Below are 19,817 nucleotides of genomic sequence, written 5' to 3'. Positions count from 1 at the left end.
AAGGGGGGTAAATCTCCCAGAGGGCAAGTGGTTAAAGTGGCACTAAACGGTATCCTTATTCTCTAAAAATGATTCATAAACATTCACTGCCTAATGGCCCTGTATTTTATTTTCCTGTTTATTCAGTGATAACTTTACTTTACATTACTTAAGATAACAAGGTATTACATAAGTTGTTTTTAAGAACAAACAAGGCTTTCTTTTTCTGAATATTGTCTTGCAACAATGATTTTTTTTCCAATTCTTTGACAATAAAGCATAACAAAACTATACAATATATATTTTTTCTTTTTTTGACCAGTGTTAATTTAAAAATAAATACTGCTGCTGTAGATAAAAACTGCAGATTTTATTCTCTATTTGCCCTGTTTAAAATGACAAAAGTGGGAGGGGGAGGGCCTGACAGCTACACATGTCCTGTGTGCAATGATGACCTTTTGTTAGACATTTGTAGCATGTGTAAAGTCTGGAACTAGTTAAAGAATAGGTTCACCTTTGGGAACATTTAACATGTTCCCGCTCCTGCAACTGCTCCCTGATTCCCTCTCTCCCTGTGACAGCAGGCCATATCCTCCCCATACCTGCTGTCGCTATTTGAAAAAAGTGGGACTGTGCGGACTACCCACATGTAATGAAGCAACCAAGTACCATCAGCCTTTGCGCTGTTGAGCACTCTAGGTAGTTCATTGATTCTTTCTGTCATTGTGTAACTGCCTGCCATACGAGTTACGAGCAGACAGCATACACTGATAGTCTGCTGGAGTCCTGCATTGCACCTGTGATATGCTGACCAGTGCAATTCTTTCCAGGCTCCTGAAAAAAAAAAAAATACATATTTTTTACCATTGAAGACCTCTCCTGAAAATACTAGTTTCCTGGATGTCATGCTGATCCAATGGCTATGTAACATGTTAGTCACTGCCCCATGTTTATCCAATGGTTTCAGAACTTACTTTTCTTGATCCAGAATAATTATGCAGATCAGGAATTCTGACTCTGATGTTCCTGAGCTATGTTATTTCCCAGGTCAGTAACTCACAAGGCATTTACCAGATACAGCCAGACAACACGCATTTCAAGGTAATGGTAGTCTTTGCATTTCTCTCTATAAATGTTTCCTTTAAATTGGCAAAACAATATCTACTTGAGTATAGCACCTGTCCTGGGAGCAGCCATCCTCAATTTCAGATTGGGGTGCATTTACTATTTCAGTGTTGAAAGGCTACACTGACTTTTCTTTGACCAAGCAATTTTCAAAAAACACAATTATATATTTTTTTGCTGTTTGTGACACATAGGAACCGCTGTTCCTTAAAATGGAATTCCGGCCCCCAGCCCCCCTGCCAACTTCCGTCTCAGTTTGCCGTTCCCCCCTAAAAGGTGCCAAATGTGGCAGCAGAGGGGGAGAGGAGGCAGATGAGCAGAACTTCTACTTTTGGGTGGAACTCTGCTTTATTACTGGATGTAAGAATGCTAGATCCTGCACTTAAATTAGTAAAACATTGCTAGACTTCTAAGAAGAGGCAGTACTTTGAAGCACTTTCCTACTTGAAGACAGATATTTGAAGTTTCCAAGCAGTCATGTCCCACTTTGACAGTCCTTGGCATAACCCAGAGTAGTGCAGGAATTATTAAATGCATTAAAATCCATTCACCACTACATAGGTTTATTTTATGTCAGCACAATACCACTATACTGAATATTCAGGTTGCATTTTTTTTACAAGAGCCATCGATCACTGAGAGATGTGATCACTAAAACCTTCTGTATGTTTTAGCTCCTGTACTGTATTATACCCTCAGTTGTTATCCTAAACCCAACATTATGAAAATAACCTTTGCAGCTCGAATGATGGCAGTTCAGGTAATGAAAATACTGCAAAATTACACACACTAAGTAGTAAATTGAAATACATTAAATGTAATGTAAAAGTATGGATTTACAAGCTCTGAACTGATTAATTCAGTATAGCCATTACAAAGGTCTCCATATGTTACAAATGAATTAGTTACTCTACTTATGTCCTGAGCAGGGAATATTCCCCTATACAGAATTCATCTGCTGTAAATGGCATACAGAACTATAACATAAGATTTTCAAATATTAGAAATGACTACTTCCTGCAAAGAATTAATTCAATTAAAAAGCCACTTATTCTGCCTCCCTCCCTGCAGTTGCTGCTCATTCACTCCATCTGGAGCTTCAACTGCTACTGAGCAACAGGCCTGTCTTTGGTAGCAAAGGCCCACTGATGCCATTAGTTGGCGGCTGTACCTCTCAGGATGCATTTTTATTGCTATGAAGTGGGTGTCCTCCATCTGCTTATCCTTCAGCTCACTGATTGACCCAATGGCATCAAACTTTCTGTTCTGTCCCTAGTTCTGCTCTCCTCTGGTTGGCTGTAGTGCTCTATCTGAGCCCTGGGCTTGTGATAGCATTCTGCTTTCATGCTCTCTACCCATGCCTTGTCTTGTTGTGGATTCTCCTGCTGATGACTCCTTTTCTGGATAACAGTTTACTTTCTGATTGCCACCTGTTTTTGGCCCTTATTTTGTCTCTGACTGCAGCAATCATGACCTCATGCCTGTATCACAGATACACTGCGGTTTCCCACCTGCCCAAACCCTTGCTCAGATATGGACTCTGTCTTTGCCTGCTGAAAACAATCCCAGACTACGGCATGTTTGGTGTTCAGCCAGACACTAGGCCTTATCTCTGCTTTATTCCATACCAGCTTTGTACCTTTTTCACATCTTGAAGCCATCTGACGTGGCATGTTATTCCCTCTCTGGGTTGCTGGGGAGCATACTGGTTCTACCATAATGGAAAGGCGGCTGTTATAGTTATTTTTACACAGCGGAATGCAAAGCCGTACACTTAAAATGTGGTGATTTTAATTACAGAGAACTCTCATATCTCCAAAATACTGGTAATTAGAGATGAGCGAATTATTCAAAAATTCGATTCGGCCGATTCGCCGAATTTCAGGAAGAAATTCGATTCGATGCGAATTAATTCGCTACGAAGTTAACTTATAAAAAGGGTTTCTAGGCTTCAGAGAGCCTTTAAATTAGTGCAGAACACTGTACCTTTAATTTAAATGCCCTTGGAGATGAGGAAGGAGAAGGAGAAGGATGAGAAGAAGGAGAAGGAGAAGGATGAGAAGAAGGAGAAGGATGAGAAGAAGGAGAAGGAGAAGGATGAGAAGAAGGAGAAGGATGAGAAGAAGGAGAAGGAGAAGGATGAGAAGAAGGAGAAGGAGAAGGAGAAGGATGAGAAGAAGGAGAAGGAGAAGGATGAGAAGATGGAGAAGGAGAAGGATGAGAAGAAGGAGAAGGAGAAGGATGAGAAGAAGGAGAAGGAGAAGGATGAGAAGAAGGAGAAGGAGAAGGATGAGAAGAAGGAGAAGGATGAGAAGAAGGAGAAGGAGAAGGATGAGAAGAAGGAGAAGGATGAGAAGAAGGAGAAGGATGAGAAGAAGGATGAGAAGAAGGAGAAGGATGAGAAGAAGGATGAGAAGAAGGAGAAGGATGAGAAGAAGGATGAGAAGAAGGAGAAGGATGAGAAGAAGGATGAGAAGAAGGAGAAGGATGAGAAGAAGGATGAGAAGAAGGAGAAGGATGAGAAGAAGGAGAAGGAGAAGGATGAGAAGAAGGAGAAGGATGAGAAGAAGGAGAAGGATGAGAAGAAGGAGAAGGAGAAGGATGAGAAGAAGGAGAAGGATGAGAAGAAGGATGAGAAGAAGGAGAAGGATGAGAAGAAGGATGAGAAGAAGGAGAAGGATGCAAAGAAGGATGAGAAGAAGGAGAAGGATGAGAAGAAGGAGAAGGATGAGAAGAAGGATGAGAAGAAGGAGAAGGATGAGAAGAAGGATGAGAAGAAGGAGAAGGATGAGAAGAAGGAGAAGGAGAAGGATGAGAAGAAGGAGAAGGATGAGAAGAAGGAGAAGGAGAAGGATGAGAAGAAGGAGAAGGATGAGAAGAAGGAGAAGGAGAAGGATGAGAAGAAGGAGAAGGATGAGAAGAAGGAGAAGGAGAAGGATGAGAAGAAGGAGAAGGATGAGAAGAAGGATGAGAAGAAGGATGAGAAGAAGGAGAAGGATGAGAAGAAGGATGAGAAGAAGGAGAAGGATGAGAAGAAGAAGGATGAGAAGAAGGAGAAGGATGAGAAGAAGAAGAAGGATGAGAAGAAGGAGAAGGATGAGAAGAAGGAGAAGGATGAGAAGAAGAAGAAGGATGAGAAGAAGAAGAAGGATGAGAAGAAGAAGAAAGATGAGAAGAAGGAGAATTCCAAGCCGGCAAAAAGTGTATCTGCAGAGCTCCGCTATTTCTTAGCGGAGCTCTGCAGATACACTTAGCGGAGCTCTGCAGATACACATTTTGCCGGCTTGGAATTCTTCTTATTTTCATCCTACTTCTTCTTCTTCTTCTTCTTCATCCTCATCCTCATCCTCTTCTTCTTCTTCTGAGGATGAGGACGAAGAAGAAGAAGAAGAAGTAGGATGAAAATAAGAAGAATTCCAAGCCGGCAAAAAGTGTATCTGCAGAGCTCCGCTAAGTGTATCTGCAGAGCTCCGCTATTTCTGACAGTTCTGTGACATTCCCTCCATACAGCGGTTGAAACATTGTATCTATTTGTTTCCATAAATGGTTCCATTTATGGAAACAAATAGATACAATGTTTCAACCGCTGTATGGAGTGAATGTCACAGAACTGTCAGAAATAGGCTATTTCTGACAGTTCTGTGACATTCCCTCCATACAGCAGTTGAAACATTGTATCTATTTGTTTCCATAAATGGTTCCATTTATGGAAACAAATAGATACAATGTTTCAACCGCTGTATGGAGTGAATGTCACAGAACTGTCAGAAATAGCCTATTTCTGACAGTTCTGTGACATTCACTCCATACAGCGGTTTGTCCTCAGAAGAAGAAGAAGAGGATGAGGATGAGGATGAAGAGGAAGAAGAAGAAGAAGAAGAAGTAGGATGAAAATAAGAATAATTCCAAGCCGGCAAAAAGTGTATCTGCAGAGCTCCTCTATTCTGCAGATACACTTAGAGGAGCTCTGCAGATACACTTTTGCCGGCTTGGAATTATTCTTATTTTCATCCTACTTCTTCTTCTTCTTCTTCTTCTTCTTCATCCTCATCCTCATCCTCTTCTTCTTCTTCTGAGGATGAGGATGAAGAAGAAGTAGGATGAAAATAAGATTAATTCCAAGCCGGCAAAAAGTGTATCTGCAGAGCTCCTCTAAGTGTATCTGCAGAATAGAGGAGCTCTGCAGATACACTTTTTGCCGGCTTGGAATTATTCTTATTTTCATCCTACTTCTTCTTCTTCTTCTTCTTCATCCTCAGAAGAAGAAGAAGAGGATGAGGATGAGGATGAAGAGGAAGAAGAAGAAGAAGAAGAAGTAGGATGAAAATAAGAATAATTCCAAACCGGCAAAAAGTGTATCTGCAGAGTTCCTCTATTTCTGACAGTTCTCTGACAGCTCCTTCACATGTACAGCGGTTGAAACATCTGTTTCCGAATAAAAACATCTGTATCCTAAATGGAAACAAATAGATACAATGTTTCAACCGCTGTACATGTGAAGGAACTGTCAGAGAACTGTCAGAAATAGCGGAGCTCTCTGCAGGGACACTTTTGCCGGCTGATCGGGAAAAATCCGATTCGCGCACCCGAAGTAGGCAAATATTCGGATTTTTCCTGAAATTCGTATCGAATTCCACTTCGCCTGGTTCGATTCGCTCATCTCTACTGGTAATGTAATATTTCAGGGTAAAATACATAAATAGTGCTGTGACCCATATACAAATAGTGCTGATACTATGCTGCATTTTGATACCCAACAAATAAACAGTTTTTCTGTTTCAACAGTAAAATGTATATATCATCATAGGAAACTTGCATGAGTTTGTTGAATCAAGCATTGCAAAGCTCATTAATGTTATGCAAAGTGCAGCAACCCATAACCATTAAAAAAATTATAAAACCTTTATTTTTCTTCTAGAAATCAGTGCATGTTGCATAGCATCTTAACATTTGTACTTACAGAATCAAGTCTGTGATAATATAGCACACCCAGCAATGAATAACTAAAAAGATGTCTGACTTAACTAAACCCATGTCTCATCTATTCGAGGCAAAGGAGCAGGTTTGCATTAATCCTCCTATCCCAAGCAACATATACTTAAAGTGTTAGTTCACCTTTTCAGAAAAAATTAACTAACACTGTACACCCTCCCTGTGCCCTGGTCCCCACTGTACCTTCAGCTGTCAGAGCCCACACAGCTGGTGCAGCAGATTTGAAATCCCCACTCTTATCCATCTTCTTTTTCCAGCACTTCCAGGACAGATCAGAGTGATGGCTATGACCAATCAGAATTGCTCTGATCTGTCTCCGAAGTGCTAAGAAGATAGAGTAAAAGTGAACTATCAATTTACATTTTATGACACTAGGAATAGCACCAGCAGGCCAAGGGAATATTGGCACTTTTTGCTATAAAAAAGCAGTCCCTAGGACAGTCTGAGGTTTATGATAATCTGATGATTGAGAAGATAGTTGAAATGACAATGAGGGGAGTCGAACTCCCTTCCTATCTATTGCTCTGTGGAAGGGAGTTTGATTCCCGAAATGCGTTAGCACTTTACCCGAGGACCTATGCTGTCCACGACTGGCATCTTTTGGCTCCTTGTCTCTGTTTTTATGACCTTTTTGGCTTGTGAGTATGCTTTTGTATTTTTATAATAAATTTCATATTATCACATATTAATATATTATCACATATTAATGCATGAGGAGAGTGCGCCCTGCTTTGTTCTTTTCTCACAGTGTGTTTGTTCATGGGGTAACTTCAAAACAGTGGTCAGTCACTAGTAGTATAACATAGGGCTCCGTACTAGGTCTTGTTCCATTTAATTAAATTGCAAGGTATATAGCCGAGGGTTTGGTGGGCAATATATGTTTTGTTGCTAATAACACAAAGCAGTTAAAATTGCATTTAAATGTGTCTTAATGAACAAAAATTAAAAAAAATCCTCTGATGGAGTACAATATTGGGGGTAATGTGTTAGCCAGAACTACAGAGGAAATAGATTTGTTGGTGCTTATTTCGCAATTGCAATTTGGGACATGCAATCTATACTCGGACAAAAATATTTAAACAAAAAAGCAGGAAAAAAACCCATGAAACACAGTTTCAATGGACCACTTTTTTTTCTGCCATCATTCTTGTGTGTTTCTATGTGACAGTGTTAGGTTAATTAGCACCTTCACTAATGGGAGTCCTTAGCCCTGTGTAGTCTACGACTCCAGCAACTTGAGCTTACATAGGGCTTTCCTTTCACTACAGGCAGTTGAATGGAATGGTGGGCAGAGGTGGGGGGTGGGGGGAGGTGAACAAAAAGTAAATATATACTGCATGTATCTGTGGAGGTGTGCATTAAAGTGAACCTTTTTTTAAATTTTGTTTTATGAAGAGAACTGACTAATCCCAATATGACGTAGCTAATAGCAACCAATATGACTTTAGTTTTCTCTAGTTAGTAAAGTTAGTACCAATGAAATATGACTTCTCATGTGTTTCTGCACCTAGATTGTCTCTCTTTTCCTTACTGAGAAAATTAGATTACATTTGTATGTAGATGAATAATTATAGATGTAAATTTTCTCAAATCCAGTTCTGTAAAACATGTATGATAGCATGATATAAAATACTAGATTAATAAACTGTAAGGACATTCAAAGTAAATAATAAAATATAAATTAAAACATTGTAGCTATCATACTGGTTCAATTCAAGAATGAAAGGTATTGGTCAAAAGTAGTATAATTTATCTTTACAATTATAGCATCCTGATGTAAAGAAACCAAATACATACAAGACATCACATACATACAATTTGTAATAGAAGACTGATGTGCTTAAATATCAGCCGAAATGTGATTGTTTGAATGTTATGGGGTGCATACTAATCCATCCACAAATGAGTGGGATCACCATTTGTGCTTAAAAATAATTTAATTCATTGTGACTACAAATGTGAACTTAAAATACATATTATCCTAGGCTAGAATTCTTGATCAGAATGCCCAGTGGCACATTACAGCTTAAAAACTACTTTCAAAATTAGATTGCAGGCAGCATGCTTGTGTATTACTGTGAGTTAAGACAAGAGATGGCAAGGTCTTACCAACCCACAGGCCAAGCCTCAGGCATTTCCAACTGCCTATAGGAAGGTTCCATAGTCATGGTGAGGTATGTTTCACTTGTGGGCAATAAGTTTCAACAGAATTCCAAAGTACAAAAGTTAGCAAACCAGATGCCAGTTTTTCTTTTAGTCATCATCTAAGGAATCAATGTAATTTATTGTTATGCAGAAATTCCTTTTATCAAAGAATTGTATTTTTATCTCAACAAGATAAATAAAGCGGGGTTATCAACAATCGGAAAGACTATTTGTAATCTGCATTTTAAGAGCTTTTTATATATTCAAAACAAATAGGTTATTGCATGAAAGTGATAGAACAATGAAAGAAAGCACATAAAATGGGTTATAAAAAGCAATAGTCATGGGTAATTCACTTTTAACTTCTTGCGGTACAGACTGAGTCATGGCACAAAAAAAAAACCCACAGTATCTGCAAAGTCAGACCTGAAAACCTGTATTATTCCTTTAGGGCACATGTGGCACATGTCACTGCCCTTAGCGTCTTTAACCTCCAGGCAGCCCTTTTTGCAGTGTCATCATTATGTCTTGTTTCAAGATCATGGTGTGCTCTTTTTACTACAAAGGTATGATGCATTTATTAAAGTAGTATTACACCTTATTACAAAAAATATTATATTGCAGCTTACCAGTCCTGTAATATGGTGGCTGCATTAGTAGTTTCCGATCCCATCTCCACACATGTAAAAAACACACGTGTTCTGCCTGCTCTTAGACAGACGTTTTCTGTATGGTATTGACCCCTAGATATAGAAAGGTCAAGTAACACTCTTTATTGTACCTTTAGATCCATTTTATATCACAGCAGGATGGTATTCCATAAAATATTTCATATAATTGAGCAATATAAAAAAATAATATATTGCTCCTCGACAAATCACATCCAGTACATTTACTAAGGCAAGAAATAAACAAAACAAACTGCAATAGTGAAATACCAACAAACACATGTATTATATACTGTAAAATAGAATAAGGTGTGTAGGTAAACCTCAACAGATGATGCAAGCCTAATTATGTCATTGTGCTTATGAAGCCTTCATCGTTTGTAAATCTAGAGGTTCTCCTATGGACTTTTTCTCTGCAGTTCTTGGAGTTACAATATGAGCGGTATCCTGTATACTCAGGGCCAATTTTGCGCTAGGAGAATGTGAGCTTTATCTTCTTATATCAATACACAATTATTGCATTTATATACTTTGATTTCTATCCTGTTATATTATGAAATGAATCTAAAGATACAATAAAGAGCATTATTAGAACCTTCCAATATTTAGGGGTTAAGATCATATGGTGAGCTGCTGTCTAAGAGGTGGCAAAACGTGTGTTTGTGTGTTTTTTTTTGCTTTGACATGGATTTAGAAACTACAGTGGAATTAATAGTAGACATTTTATGTGTCACTTAATGCCTTCTGATATATTACTGATTTAATGCACATCGTAATAGCTTTCTTTGGAGAACTGCACATTGGAATATAGTGCTTCCTTTTTATATTCTGTTAATGATGCATTCACTGTTGTTCAGCGACAGAACAAAAGAAAAAGCAAATTACAGTTTCTTTCCTTATATAGGTAAATAAGCATTTTTCTAAATAGATGGAAGAAAAGGTGATATTGAATAGGCCAGATAATAAAAGAATATCTTTTTATAAATTATATATGGGTTATATTGTTTGTTATCTGTATAAGAAAAAACTCTGGTCTTTAAAATGCTTGTAGACCATAACATTGAACAGTTCCATTTACTCTCTTTAGGTATGGTAAATACACAATTGAAATGATTTTGTTTTGTCTATTTATTAAAAGAAAAGTGTGAGAGTTTAAAAAAACAAACATTTATATTAACCTAGGTGGATGAAGCATTGGTCTGATGCTGCATCTGTCCCCTGCCACCTCTAAGTTTGAGAACTGAGTAATCAAAGACCACTAATCAGTTCTTAGTCTTCAGCAAGCATAGCAACAGTGATTGTAAGCCACCTGCTCTGTACTCTGCCCTCCATCTCTCACTGGAGCACCAGGCTGTGTAGGGGGTAGGAGAGGCTGGCTCAGGCTGTCAGCGGCATGCTGAGAGGCTGACCCAGCTGCTACTCAGGCATCTGGGTGGATTATGACATTAAAGTTGGGATCCCTCCAGAGTTTGGACTGGCTGAATGACGTCAATCGTCAACAGACTTTAGCCTCCTGTTGGTTGAATCTGGATCACAGGAGTACAGAATTAAATGCACTCCTGTGACCCACAGGAGAGGTAGGGCCAAAAGGGCTTTGGCCCTACTTCTCCTTTAACTACATAATAACTGTTGTATCCTCTAGAAATATAGTAAATTCATGAGTTCTTGTGCAATGTACCTGTGCTTCAAAAAAAAAAATCTATAAAAGTTTTATCATCCCTGCTTGGTTCACATCTGTGAAAATAACTCCTCTCATGTTCTGGAAATGGGGAGAAAAGGATGGTCTACACTCCAAACACACTTTCTTTCCAAGAGTGACAATGCTGTACCTCCATAGACACAGTAGAGTGAGTGAGTGTTGTCACCTTAGGACAGTAAGGATATTACTGGCAGGATCACCAGGTGAAAATAAAGGAAAAAGGCTTGAAAATATAAAACATTTTCATTGACCACTTTAAAGGACTGGTAAACTTAATATAGTATATCTTTTGTTCTTGGATTTAGATACATTTTAAACTGAATGCCAAGGAAAGTAAAAATGCCTTTTGTAGCAGGGCTGCCCATGCCCTGCAAAGGTTTATTGATTTAGGTCTAGAGGAACAATAAAACATGATCCTCCATTCCTGCAGATTCCCTCTACACTCTGAGACTCCCTACAACTTTTTCTCCTCTATGCTCCGGTGGCTGCAGGTTCTCCAACTTCATCAAGTCCAATGCAGGGTCCGTAACCCTGCACTGGACATGAGGAAGTCAAGGAACAGTTCACTGCTAGAGTGTACAGGGATGCCAGCTACTTCAGGAGTGGTAGATTGGACAAGTAAAACTACGTTTCCCATCCTTTAGATGGGCATTATCTAATGCATGACAAAAAATCCTATGCCTCTTTAGTCATGGTTCTGTGTGGTGCAGTCATATCAATCATCATCTTTTACTTATTATTTGTTCACAGTCATGGAATTATCTGCTTAATCTTTGTTTCTAGTGGTCAGCTGGTCTGGCTTCATTGAAAAGTTGGGAAGCAAAGTTTGCCTTTCGATTTCTCATGGCAATGTTGACAGGTGACAGTTTTGATCATTTGAAAAATGTCAATTAGTAGTTTGGGCCTGTGGTTTTAGTTCATAGTTAATGTCTTTGCCATGTCCCAACTCCAGCACATATGTTCTACTATTATACCATATTTTGTTAAATAAAGATGTAGGAAAGGCAAACTGTACATCTAAAAAACACTTATGTAAACTTCAGACATCAAGGATTGTAGAGTACTGAATATTTTCTTTCCATTAAGGCAATTGAATTGTGTTTTTGAGTATAATTTTACTTTCTTGCAGTCGGCAACCTGAGGTCTTTTCTCAGTACTTCTAGATTCTGATGCAATATATTTTCTGTGAATTCTACTTTGTGCTAATGCGGTGTAATATATTTGTAAGAACTTCAAAGTCTTAACTGTATCATGAAATGTTCAGGGAAATTACCCTGATATGGTCATAAGTGCACATTCAAATGTTTCTAAAAGTTCTTTCTAATGGATTTTTTGCATAATATTGTTTTATTGAAAGAGGGTCAGCTTTAATGCACTTTGGAATGTAGCATATGTACCCAAGGGGCCTGTAAAATGCTTTTATTCTTGCCAGGATTTATTTCTTTCAAGAGGCTAAAGTTGTATGCTGAACAGGACAATATTATTACATACACAAGTTTGACTGCTAACGTGCCCTGTGACATTCAAGATGTGCCTGAAACACAAAGTAATGCAAAAAAATGCACACAGTGATAGGCATTATGCACAACAAAAGTACATACAGTACATTTATCAGAAGTAGAAGCTGTTCACACAGCAAAGTAAATAGTTACTTAGCTAAGTGAATATTGTGAAGCTTTTTACTATTCTGATGCAGTAACCTAAATTGACTGATCGTTGCTGCATGCTGCTTGTGTAGCTTACACCATAGAGGGCCATTTTCTCCTGATTGCTGCTTTCAGCAATTAATGCCTACTATTTTAGCAGCATTATTGAGCTGAGACTAGTTAATAAACAATTATGAAAAGCATTCTTAAGTGCAACTATATTACACACACACACAAAATAGGAACTTCTATTTACTGTAAATTCCATTTATTGGAGTTCATTCAGGGTCACAGGATTAAGAGACAATTGGGTTATTCTGAAATTTTAAAAACTAGCAAATGAATGAACTATAGGGGTCCCACTCATAGCATGCTTCCATTTTGTAAAACGTCAGTACTACGAGTAATATCACAAAATTAAAATAAGTGCAAAATCCCCTTTTCTTTTCATTCACTAACGGACAAAGGATTTAAAGACAATTGGGATATCCTAAAGCAATCCAACCTAGGGGTGGGCAACAGTAACAAGACACTAACAGGCTCACATAATTACCAATTCAGAGAAGCCCCTGTCTTAAAAGACTTAGGTTTCAGCAGCCATGCTGTTAAAGCCAGTGATCATGAAGCAGGGTGGTAGGCTGGTCTTTGGGATAAGGGATTCAGTCAGTATGAAGAAGTCATGTGGTATACGCCAGAAATTTCATCAGGTCAGAGTTTCACAGTCACATGGACCTGTTCAGTGCTATGAGAATCACTGTATTACCCCTGTCTTGATCCTGCAGTGTAGAGAAAGGAGTTTCAGAGAAGGAAAGACATAGATCAGTTTGTACTCTTCCCACTGAGTCATCAGGGCATCCACTACTTCCACCAGAGAGGGTATAAGTGCCTGGTAGGCAAGTGGTTATAGGATGTCTTAAGTAACTTCGAAGCAAGATGCTTACCATCAAAAGCCAAACACAGCCAGCACTTTTTGCATTAATGTTCTGCAGAACAGCATGCCAGCCTAACAGTTCCCTGCACAATTATCAACAGGAGACTCATTTGGGAAACAAGACAGACAATGTTGACTAGCCCATCTAAGCAATAATGTAGAGCTATAGGCATAAGCTCTAAGCACTCTAAGCACAAATAAAAGGTCAGTGAGGATAGTAGTTGGATTCATTGACATGACTCATAGTCATAGCCATAGCAGGTTGCAAAACAGGCCTGCTAGTGAAGGCAATGTTTTGGAAACTGATTCAAAAATGCGTCCAAGAGATCCTTAAACAGTGGTGCACCATTAATAAGTATGGTCCATACTTTACCAAGGCAGGATATCACTTTTTGTTAAAGGTTTCTTTAAATGAATATTGGTCTGTAAAATATTTTGTAGAAGTGAATAGTTTATTAGGAGTTTTTCAGTCAAATTTTGTGGTTTCTCAGGGATCCCAGACTAGTAATAGTACTAGCAGAAGCTACAAGCTGCTCCTCAATTTTTAAGGTGGCATCAAGAACAAAATCATTCATCAATGATCTGTGGAACTCTTCATCAGACAGCACATTTGCAGCCTCCCCTGTGCATTAATGTACCTCAGTTGCAAAAATATTCAAGCTCTTTTTGATCTGGAGAGCAAGGCCTTACCTTAGCCCTTGGTAAATTTATTAGAAAGCTTTTTAGCTGATGGGAGGAAGGTAGTATTGTGCTGAGGGAGGTGTGGTCCAGAGTGGTGAACACACCTTATCACACCCTCTTCTGTGATGCAACAAGGAAGTGGAGGTTTCTGGGAGGTGGTCTACAGAAAGCGAATGCTGAGATATCAGCTAGGAAATTATGAAATCTGAAAATACATTCAAACATCCATAACCATAACAAAACGTAAACCTCCTATGGATGAGGTAAGTGAGAGAAAAGCACACTGGGATGGCTGGCCCAGAAACGTATGCTTTAAGTAAATCAAACAGAAAGTAACTGCCTCCCAATTAGCAACAGCATTGTCAGCCTGCCATGCTAACTCATTCAGTTGGCTGTAAAGTCTTTCAGATAGGCAAGCCAACTTGAGAAAATCACACAGAAGGCTGACAATACTGTTGCTAATTGCAAGAAGGTGGTTTATCTTTATTCTCAAAACCATTAGAGTTTCCTTTTAAATAAACATTTGTATTTGTCAGAATTTATTTTATAAATTCAAATTTGACTTATGCCTATTTGTGGCAAATCAACCCCACAGTCCATCAGCCTGCAACAGGAATGTTATTGGTTGGATCTCCAGGTAGCAAATTGTGCAATAAATTGTAAAAAATAAAATAAAATAATTGCCAACAAAATCTGCATGCTGTGAGGCATGCCTGAAAATTAGATTTAGAGTTTACATACACTATAATATACAGCATAGTCACCCTTAACCCCATGTAGCAATTCATATTTGTGTTGCATTGCTCTATATTAAAACAAGGAGCAGTGACCAAAGCAACTAATCAAAAATTGTATCGTGTTTCTACAGTTTCGCTAGGGAAAGATGTCTTCTAACCACAGAATGAGGCCATACAGCTCTTTGCCGTATGCTATTAAATTGACCAAATAGTTATTTTCTTTATAGAGAGCAGTATTGGTTTATATTACTATATTTGGAGATGTTTTAACAGAATCAGTTGTATGAAAAGTATAATCATCCTGTCAGAGAAGTCACTTTGTGTCACTCTATCTACTGTACAGTAACTCCAAAAATAAAAAATACAACTAGTTATGAAATAAGAAATATTTAACATGTTATAAAGGCAAGCGTTGGTTTGCTTATGGAAGGTGATGCAGTGCAATAAATCAAATTTTACAATCCTCAAGTCTATACTTTATAAGCACTTAGTTACATCAGTACAGGCAGCCAATACTGCAGATAAAGACGTTCTAATAGAGATGTATTATTGTGCAATGCTGGTGCAGGACTGAGGCCTACATTTAAAGCAAGCTTTAGTTAAGTGTTCCTAATAAAATAAACATTTAAATCTATAATAATCCTTTCAAGATCATAAACATCTTACTGTTCTTTCAGCTTGCCTGCTATTTCATCCCCAGCAAATGTCACACTGTAATCATGGTTAAGGTGCAGTAAATCATTTTTCATCAAGCAGATAATCTTTCAATTTTGCAATATGGCTGTATTGTCCATATTGCATAGATAATGATATGAAGAATATGGTAAGGAGAATGCATAGGACATATTTGTTTCCATTTATTTTTTTCCCAAGATTTATTTTGTACATTAAAGTGTTACTAAACCCACAACAGTAAATTAAGTCTGTATATGCAGTAAAGCATGCTTGTTATACTCACTGTGGAACCTAAGGAGTTAATCCTCTGCATTGTGAAAAAAAGCTGTTTGATCCTGACTTCTCTGATCCTCCCCTTCTTCCAGTGCACCCCTCTTATCTCCTGCTAAGACATATCATATGGGGACACTCTGCACATGCTCAGTTTGGTGTGTATTGCTAGAAAGGTTTTTTTTTCCCTTGGGAGAGTGCATGTGATCAGCACAGGGCTAATCAGCACTGTCCAGACAGAGGTCAGGGGTTCTACATCCTCCTAGATCAGAAAGAAAAGATTAAGCTGGAGCTTAAGCTCAGCTGGACACTGATAGAAATCACAAAACTGCTATATACTTCTGATGAGAAGAGGTATTTAGCAGTTTATATTTACTAAAATAATTGCATTTCCATGTTCTGTGTACTATAAGAGACCAGATAGAGTGTATGCAGGGTCCTGGGTTAAGTAACACTTTAACACAAGAATTATATTGAAAAAGTGTATGGAGAAAAATGTTGGACACTGAGACATTTCCTTTGGATATCTGATAGGCACCAAAAACTTAAACTGGATAAAACTGTGCTAATCACCCTTTTCTCTTTTATATGACAACACACATTCTTAGCTTTTTAACATAATTTTTATAGACTGGATATATTGACAATCTGTATGCTTTTTCATGTTACCTATTCCTCAAGTAACAACACAAAGGCATAACAACTTTTTTATAGGTCTATTAGATATCACCTCAGATCAGGGGTGGACTGACAACTCATGGGTCCCCCGGGGCAATAGGGGATCATGGGGCCTATGTGTCCTTGCCCAAACTCAAAAAAGCCTATGATAAAGGTACCAGGGGCATCTCATGGGGCCCCCTACTGACCCCGGGCCCTCGGGCACTGCCCGAGTTTCCAAATGGTCAGTCCGCTCCTGGGCCCCTGTGTTCTTGCCCAAACTCAAAAAAGCCTATGAAAAAGGTACCAGGGGCATCTCATGGGGCCCCCTACTGACCCCGGGCCCTCGGGCAGTGCCTGAGTTTCCAAATGGTCAGTCCACCCCTGCCTCAGATTGTAATTTTGTGTAGCTATAAAAAAGGAGGCTTTTTGATCCCAAAATGCATTGAAATCTTCTACAACACAAGTAGAATGTTCTCTTCATTTAAGACACACAATCCTTCTTTTTTAAATATTTCTTCTTCGTGTTCCACATCATGCACATTTTACTCTGTCCTCAATCCACTTCTTCTCCTTTCTAGGATGTAGTAACACAAATTAGTTGCAATGCTAAATTCTAATTTTGTGGCCATAACCTAATATGCCCTCATATTCCTTTTTGCTTGGTTATGTTCTACTAATATAGATTTTCGGTACAGATTTTCCTAAAACTCTTTTTAGTAACAACAAAAAAAGAGTAAAACATATCCACAATTAACATCCAGGCCCTGGTATTTCTACAGAAATAGGGTTCTTAAAAAAATGACTGCTCAACCCAATCCAACACTGGCATCACATCACATGACCTCTATGACAAAGCCCCGTTAGGTGGGGTGAAACATGTCAGAGGGATGGCTTGTGGAGTGGTGCAAGGCTGCGGTCATCTTACACATGTTAACCACATAGACTGGATTGGGTTGAATGGGGATTTTTCTAAGTATACTACTCACTACTGGATGGTGATAGTAATCAGCCAGCACCCCATTCTTGAGCACCGGAGGGACTAGAGAGACTATATACATTCTTCTTCTTTGCTTAGGGCAGCACTACAAGTATTAGCAGGTCACACAGAAATAAGGTCAGTATAATTCCCTGACACAGAAGTTGGGAACGGTGAACATGTGTTCTTCAGTGTCACAAGCTCAAGATTAGAATGACAGACTACAGACCTTAACAGGCAATAAGCCTCTCCTATATGTATTTCCATGCAATTTTTTAAACATACTCTATAACCTTCATGTTTTTCCTTTTTTTTGGCAAAATATTTGAACAAAGTCTGAAGCAGTACATCAGTGGTATAACAATAGCCATGGTGTCCCACATGGCTGCTATGAGGCCTGGGTTAGGAGAGGGACAGTATTGATATCCTTACACACAACTTATTACTAACCTCAAATATGTTCATTCAGAGATCCCTCTTGCTTTTATGCCCCCTGACCAAGTTCTAAAATTGAAATGATCGAAACGCATCGGGGTTTCTTGGTTATGTTGTATTGTTGTAATCTTTGTTTTTCTTTTAAAGGTATTTATTTTAGTTTGTTTTCACCAACATTTACAATAAACAAAGAAGGAAAGAGGAGCCCCAAGCTGAGAACATCAGATTGAAGGTTATATAAAAAGGGCAAAATCAGTAAACAAATTGTTGTCAGGGGCTACGTTGAGCCCACCTGAGAAAACTGTTTCAGTTGCAAATATAAATATTCCATAGTGAATAGAGAAAGGAAGAGCAAACAAACACACTCACACAGAACAGCAGTAGTGCAAAAAACCCTCTCAAGTTGTAGAAACATGAGACAGTGACTGAGATAATGGAATATCAGCCCAAAAAGAGTCTGAAATGTCCCTCCAGAACTGCCACAGTTTTGTAAACTTTTTATGACAAGCGTGACCTTTGTAGATCATTTTATATTTAGGTAGATCAAGATTAACCATATGATAGAATCTTTGTATAGAGGGTGGATTAGCATTTTTCCAATTTAACAAGACAAGTTTTCTAGCATAAAACAGATATATGCGTATTATTATTCTAGGATCAGTTTGAGGTATAAAGTCATTCAAAATACCAAAAAGACCCACCCCCGGAGTATGAGGAACCGGCAAAATGTAGAGTATTATCAAAAAAGGCAAAGAGGCCCTGCTAACACAAAACAAGAGCCAAACAGGCTCAAAACAAGTGCAACAGATCCGCGTGCACACAATGAGGACAAGAGGCTGCAGATCCGAAGTCCATACGGGCCTACCTAGCTGGGGTGTAATGAAGATGGTGGATAAACTTGAACTAAGTAAACCTATCAGCATTGCTGATGAGATCTTGTAAACAAACCTCCGTAGCCTCCTCTTCAAGCAGCCTAGGTAACACCACCTTCCACTTACGGTCAGCAATATGAAAAGGGTTAGTGACCAGTTTAGCAATATCTGGGTCTGACAGTAACATTTCCAAGGACGATTCCAAGAGCTCAAGGGTCAAAGTCCCAAATTGTGCCTGTATAGCATGACGTAGCAGCAAAAATGTATAAATAAATGTACTAGCCACCTTATACTTGGTCTTTAAGTCAACAAAAGATAGAAAGCTACATAGATTGCATGTAGCAACATGTCTTTGTCAGGCTTGGGTATTAATAGTATGAGAGCCTCATTCATGGAATCAGGAAGTAACCTATTCATGAATGCTGAGTTGAAAAGACTATGTAAGCGTGTGTCCAGGTCCTCCCCATATGTCCGATACCATTCAAAGGGTAAACCCATCTTGCCCCATTGTCTTGTTAGAGGGTAGTAGAGGGAATAGCTGCTAAAATTTCCTCCACAGTCAGTGGTTTTTTAAGGATAGAGTGTTGCAATTCACTAAGAGTGGGAAATTTAAGGGAAGCAAAAAAGTCTGCAAAGGAATCCTCAGCAAGGGCCGCCGCATCCGAGCATAGGGTTTATAGAATTGTGCAAAGGTCTGATTACTAATTATAGGGTCAGAGGAGGTCATACCATCGGGCAACTTGATTGCTGGTATTGAGCTACCTATGGATTCTGTATGGGAAAGATAGGTCAGTAATTTGCCATTCTTTCCACAATGATCATGCAGCTTAGCAGATAAATATAGCTGGTGTTTGCATGTTAAGTCAACAAGATGGAGTTGCAGGGCATGGTGAGCCTCACTCAAGGCACCACATGACTCAAGCGAAGGGGAAGAGGCATGTTGAGATTGTGCAGATGCCAACGAGGACTCCAGCTGTTGTTGGGTAGCCCTAGCAATGGTACAGTATTGAGCAATATTAGAGATATAGGAACCACAAATTACTGCCTTAAAGGCGTCCCACTGAGGTCCCATCTCAGAGGAGTGCTCATTGGCAGCCCAATAATTAGTCATGTCAGTTTTAATGGGTTCCTGAAATTCAGTCATGGAGATCCAGAGGGGACTGAGCCTCCAGGACCGAAAGGCAGGCCTATGACCCAACTGTAGTTCCACCCACAGCAGAGCATGGTCCAAAACTGTTTGAGCAACATACGAAATAGAGAGCACCCAAGGTAGCACCACTTTGGACACCAGAGAGTAATCCAACCTGGAAAGAGCATGATAAGATT

At 38.9% G+C, this 19,817-nt stretch overlaps 1 protein-coding gene across 5 annotated transcripts in view; it reads right to left on the bottom strand.

The window, feature by feature from the left end:
• Positions 1 to 19,817, bottom strand: part of TENM1 (teneurin transmembrane protein 1) — a 947,931-nt gene that overhangs the window by 467,215 nt on the left and 460,899 nt on the right. The gene's annotated exons all lie outside the window — the stretch shown is intronic.

Source organism: Staurois parvus, unplaced genomic scaffold (assembly GCF_062004578.1).
Source record: "Staurois parvus isolate SC_StPar_1 unplaced genomic scaffold, SC_StPar_1.0 ptg000202l, whole genome shotgun sequence".
NCBI classification, from domain to species: domain Eukaryota; kingdom Metazoa; phylum Chordata; class Amphibia; order Anura; family Ranidae; genus Staurois; species Staurois parvus.
The sequence above is the reverse complement of the archived record's forward strand: the minus strand, read 5'-3'. Positions and strand labels throughout refer to the sequence as shown.